This window comes from Corythoichthys intestinalis, chromosome 7 (assembly GCF_030265065.1).
Source record: "Corythoichthys intestinalis isolate RoL2023-P3 chromosome 7, ASM3026506v1, whole genome shotgun sequence".
Lineage (NCBI taxonomy): Eukaryota > Metazoa > Chordata > Actinopteri > Syngnathiformes > Syngnathidae > Corythoichthys > Corythoichthys intestinalis.
Window position 1 is genome coordinate 14,674,479 of NC_080401.1, and position 6,209 is coordinate 14,680,687.

Consider the following 6,209-nt stretch of genomic DNA (forward strand, 5'->3'; position numbering starts at 1 on the left):
GACGAGGACATTGACAGAGGAGCTGGCGGGAGGAGGTTCATATAAAGTGATCCCTCGCTACTTCACGCTTCAAACTTCGCGCCCTCAGTCCATCGCGGATTTTATTTTTTTTTTCAATTAGAAAAAGGGGAAAAAATACAGATGAGCTGTCCCAAAGATAGTCTCACGCTCCCTCCCTCCCTCCCTCCCTCTTCCTGTTCTTTGTTCGTCAGAGGGTGAACTGGCGTTGCCTATTAAAGTAAATGATGATTGACAGACGGTTAAGCTTTGAACTTGCCAGAGACTCGACCTTCAAAGGGCCGCATGCGTCAATCATCGTTTAACTTGTTAAACAGTTGCTGTGGCAACTCATTATGTGTAAGTGAGCAACTAGCAGATTTGAGTGGACACTCAATGAAGCATTTAATAAAGACAAGCATTTTTTTTTACTTTTTTAAAATGGATTAGGCGTGTAATTTTTTTCTTGTTTAAAAATAATTCTGTGGAACAGTAACATGTTTAAAACTTTAAAATTTAAATATATTTATATATATATATCAGGGGTCGCGTTCCCGGATATTTTCCGTCGTTGACCGGTTTTTTAAAACGGTGACGGAAAAAACTGAAGTCCGTCCGTCATTTTGACAGGTTGCAATTCACACCCCAGACCACAGGGTGGCGAGTTAGCATATTAATTAGCTATTGTCTCTCTTAATGCATGACGTCGTTGGCTCTTCTGTCAGAATATTGTAGCGTCACCGGGGTCTGGCGGCGGCACCGTGATTGACACATCAACGCGAGGTTCTTATTGGTGCACCCGGTGTGCCAGCGTCACATGACGTCACAACTCTGCCCCCCTGACTGGAGCCGCCATAATGTGTGTCAGCTTGTCATGTTTACACATTACCGCTACGTACATGCCTCCTATTACGGCGTGTTTTTCTGCTCGTTAATATTAATAATCAAAATGGTGAAGGCGTGTGTGGCGGTTGGTTGCTGTAACAGAGAAGATAGACGGAGAGACTTGAAGTTCTACCGTATTCTGAGAGACCCGAAGATGAGAGCGAGATGGACTGCTGTAATTCGACAAGAAATCTGGGCACCAAACGATCACCACAGACTATGTAGTAGTCATTTTATATCTGGTAAGATGCATTTAATATATATTTAGAAGATTTTGGGCTGACAACCACAATTAAGATCATTGTGTGACGTTGGTGATTGAGGTCTATATCGTTGCCTCTTTTTCTTTAGGGGCGGAGTTATTGGCGGTAAGCGGAGTAAAAAGGGAGAAAAATACTACGACTTCCGTGTCTAATTTTTCGCCGCCAAGCAAGCTTTACAATATTAATTAAAAATGAATGTAAACTAAATACTATTGAATACGTCATCATTATCATTTTAAAAATTTAAGTGACGGGTAAAAATAGACTATGACCGTTTTTTTATGACCCTGTCAGTCAAAATGACAGACAACGAAAATGTCTAGCGCAACCTCTGATATATATATATATATATATATATATGTATATACATATATATATATATATATATATATATATATATATATATTTATACAGTGCCCTCCAAAATTATTGGCACCCCTGAAAAAGATGTGTTTTTTGGCTTCTAATATATATATTTTTATAAATAAAAAAGAAAAATCCAATCTTCAATACAAGTGCATTCATTCAGTGGGGAAAAAATCCCACATAAAGAAAAAACATTTTGACATTAAATAATGTGTGTCACAATTATTAGCACCCCTGGTGTTAATACTTTGTACAACCCCCTTTTGCCAACAAAACAAGGTCTGGGGACTGAGATGGCCATGGGAGGAGCTTGATTTTGTGTCTGGTGAACCATTTCTGTGTAGATTTGGCCATATGTTTAGGGTCAATGTCTTGCTGAAAGACCCAGTGACGACCCATCTTCAGCTTTCGGGCAGAGGGCAACAGATTTTGATTTAAAATGTCCTGGTATTTCAAAGCATTCATGATGCTATGCACCCTAACAAGGTTCCCAGGGCCTTTGGAAGTGAAACAACCCCACAGCATCACTGACCCACCCCATTACTTCAGAGTGGGTATTAGGTGCTTTTCAGCACGCGGATCTTTCGTGGCACGCCAGACCCACTTAGAGTGTTTGTTGCCAAAAAGCTCAATCTTGGTCTCACACAAAAATACACACCGTCCCAGGCTTCAACTGGGACCGTGTGCTTTGGTCAGATGAGACCAAGATTGAGCTTTTTGGCACAGTTACAGTTACAAATTACTTCTCACAAAAAGTAATTGGTTTAGTAACTCAGTTACCTCATTGTAAGAGTAATTAGTTACTCAGCAAATTAACCCACATTACTTTTCATCTTCAACACATTATTACATTATACAACCTATAACATCTTTCACATCAAGGATGTTTATATGAACTGATTGGAAAATACAAACACTATATACAGTATTTTAGAACTTTTAGTATTTATTTGGATCAAGCCTGTTGAAAAAAAAAAAACTGACCATTAACCCGCGCATATCTCTGAAAGTGAATGTTACACCTACTCCACAAGAAGCAGAACACTATCCTTAAATATTCCGTAAAGTAACAATATCAAATATAGTTTAAGTTTGAGAACGCTACCTTTGAAATTCCTTGGCCCGTCACCATTTTCGCTGTCTTGTTATGTTTGCGAGAGCGTTCAGGGAAGCAGGACATGATCCGCCCACCTAGCCAATCATCATCGCATTTGCAACAGCGTCACCACCCCCTTCCCTCCGCCCCCCTTCCGCTTTCTCTCTCCAGCCAGGCAGCTGATGTGTGACAAAATCAGAAGACACACGCGTCTTTCAACCAAATTGTAGTAACGCGCCCCAACACATCCTCAGTAACGGCATCCGCGTTGCAAAAATGAGAAAAGTAATTAATTCGATTACTCACTACTGAAAAAATAATGTCGTTAGAAACGCCTTTATACTTTAACGCCGTTATTGACAAAGATGGAAATGTGATGGTATTTATTCTGTTTAAAATATATAGTGCTGCAACGATTAACTCGATTAATTTGATTAGAAAAAAGCTTCAAATTTTGCTGCTTCGAGGATTTGTTTACTTAGCGTGTCGTTGTACTGGTTTGCTTTGAAAGTGTTTGCATTTAGTTTTATTGACTCAGGTGGATACACTGCCCCCTAGTGGCAGCAGTGAATATGACATAACTCATCTAACATGGCTGGATCCAGCTGCTCCCTGTTAAGACCAACATAAGGTTGTAAGTTTTTGTTTGAGCCAATATGATTGTTTATAAATTTGTAACTCAGCTTAGAGGTATATTTAGCAGTTTTTGTGGGAATTTGTGTTTGAATGATTTGTTGAAAAAAAAAAAACAGCCAACTGTTCTTTGGTTGTACTTCGATCCTCATTTATTGTTTTTTTATACCCTTTGAGGCTAAGCGCAGGTATTTTAATTTATTTTTAAATGCATTTATTGCTCTTGTGAAATGAAAGTGCAATTCTGCATAGTTTAAAAAAAGACTTGGGAATTTTATTTTGTATTCACTTTTATTGATCTTTGGAAAAGTGCAATCTTAACAAGGCTTTGTTTTACATCTCCTAAAATTTCTTCTGCAACGCAAATAAATGTTCCTAATCTGATTGCTTGATTATTCAAACTATCTAACTGATAGATTAATGGATTACTAAAATAATTGACAGCTGCAGCCCCCCAAAAATACAATGTTTAAGTCATCTTTAGTGGTGTTTTTTTTTGTTTTGTTTTTTTTTTGTTTTTTTTTGCAGGTGTAAGTATGTTTTAATGAGTTTAAGTTTGTTTTAAGTGTCTGGTAGGGGTTAAATTATTAAAAAAAAAAAAAAGAGTTTATTAGTCGCACTACATTGCATATTTTCACCTAACATTGGTGAGTCTGGAGCAATAAAGGGAGGTTCATTGCACCCTGTTTAAGCACTGTATCCAAAATATTTCACTCCCTGTACAAAGATTTTAATGTTCACTTTTGATGCCTCTATAAGAATATTAACCAATTTGTTATTTCCAACAATGAGTAATTGACCATGTGTTAGCTTGAGTGCAATTCTTTGGCTTTAGTTTAAAATCAGACAAAGTGGGCGGGTATTGCTTCATGGGTCATGCCATAAAATAATATTATTTGTGTCACTACTGTGGATTTTAAAAGTTGGACACTTTCCATGGCAATTAACTTTGTATAGCATTTTACAGAAATGGAGATTTTAAGTCTTATTAATTCCATTAGTGTACTATAAAAAAAAAAAACGATCATGTCTACATGGTGTACAGAAAGTCACTATACACTTATATTTGTTCATTTAAACATAACAGCACAATGACTCTATACAACAGTTACCACAGCATGATGACTTTGTGCCCGTGCAAGTAATGACATCATTTTTTTTGAGGTTGACTTGTTGATATGACCAATGCTCCTTACATAATTACACTTAATCGGGACATGAGGTATTTTTCTATTAGATTTACTCTAGACATCCAGGCAACCAAAGTTAGAATGTCAATACAGAAATCTCATATTATCAACATATTTTCTACCTGAGCACTCCCAGAGCATCATTTGACAACTTTAAAAGCATGACAGCAGCATTAATTTACCTTAGCAAGAGTGAAATTATTCAGCAATTATTCACGACAGGCCCATATTTTGAAGCCCTGCACACCTCACACTACGGCACTCATTTCACATCACAACACCTGTCTGAGAGATAACACGTCCTCTGTACGTTTTCTGTCAAGCATTTTCAAAGCTGGAATTACCCCATGATGGAGAAATGAGATTCACTCTTTTGAGTGGCAGTTTTGAATTGAAGATTCTTGCAAATGCCTCACTGTTTAGGCACACGTGCAATCCTAATGACCCACAACGGCGCTTCCTGTGAAATAATAAAGAACTCTATCTTGACAGGGTAATTCAATAACCTCAAGGTGTCTTGCTCCTGGCTAAATGGGAGTTCCACAGAAGCAGTGTCATTGCAATTTCATGGCACGCTGGTGCATGATGTGAGAACAAGGCTGCAAATAAATTCAAGTAGGTATACTGAAATGCATTTTCCTTTTAATGCAAGTGAAGTGAAGTGATATTTGGGTGGATTTACATTAATTTAAATAAACAAATTTTGTTCTTATAATGGGCAAGTTTTACACAGTTCATTCAAATGCAACACATCAATGTGTCTTGAGAGAAAATGTGTTGAATTTTACTAAGTTATAGCACTTCAAATGATTACAGTATTCATGATATATTTTTCCTTGTCTATCTATGCTGTCTATGAACAGTGAAAAGCAGGATAAATAAATAACTCAAAGCGTGCATTGAGTATTTTAGCGACATTTCCCCTCATTTTGGTTTAGCTGAGTGCAGTGACTAATTATTTTGAAATGCATTTGAGTACCTTAGCTCAGTAAAGGTTGTGAAACTGCTCAAAACACCACACACGGGTTAAGAACTTACGCACATAATGTAACAACTTCATAATGGTTTGTCATTACGCATTACTGTTTAAAATGCAACTTTGCTCTAAATACCGTCAATCTTTTACAGACTGATAAAATAGCAGTCACGAGGGCGTCAATCAAGTGTATGCCAGCAGTTTATTTTTCAAATCAAGCCTTTTAAACGGGACCCAAATGTTGCACGAACCTGATGCCACGGGTTCTCAGCGGCAGCCTGAAACTTTGTGATGCTGTCCTCCTCCTCCTACACCTCCACCTCCTCCTCTCCTGCTGCTGCTCGGCGTCGTTTTCGGCCGACTGGATACTCCCTGCAAAAAGCTGCAGCGCTTTTTCTAGCCACGCCCACTCAGATTCTGCAGCCAATCACGTAGCGACTTTCTCTACCTGCTTGCAATAACGTTAGGAAATAGATTGATGCGCATGGAATCACACTAGCCATAACATGAGGTACACTAATGAGATTTTATGCACCTTTCAAAACCAGACCACAGTGGACTACTGGTTAGTATATCAACCCAACAGTTCACATATTATAGATTCAAAGCTCTGCTTTTGATTTAACATTTGTTATAGGAGATGTCAGGGGGTCATCACCCATGGGGGAAGTGGGTGTCGCAATGTCACAACAATTTTTGATACACTGGGTACAGGATAACAGATCAGTCCAAGGGGCATCCTCCAGCACTTGAAAACGAATTCCAGAAAACATTTTAAAAATCTGCTGTACCACTGGTCACTG

General features: G+C 38.2%; 1 protein-coding gene across 1 annotated transcript in view; it reads right to left on the reverse strand.

The window, feature by feature from the left end:
- Positions 1 to 5,762, reverse strand: part of LOC130918375 (cortexin-1-like) — a 51,052-nt gene extending 45,290 nt beyond the window's left edge. Inside the window, exon 1 of the mRNA XM_057840058.1 lies at positions 5,658 to 5,762. The gene's annotated coding sequence lies outside the window, so the exon portion shown is untranslated. The remainder of the gene's footprint in view (positions 1 to 5,657) is intronic.
- Positions 5,763 to 6,209: the final 447 nt, after the last annotated feature.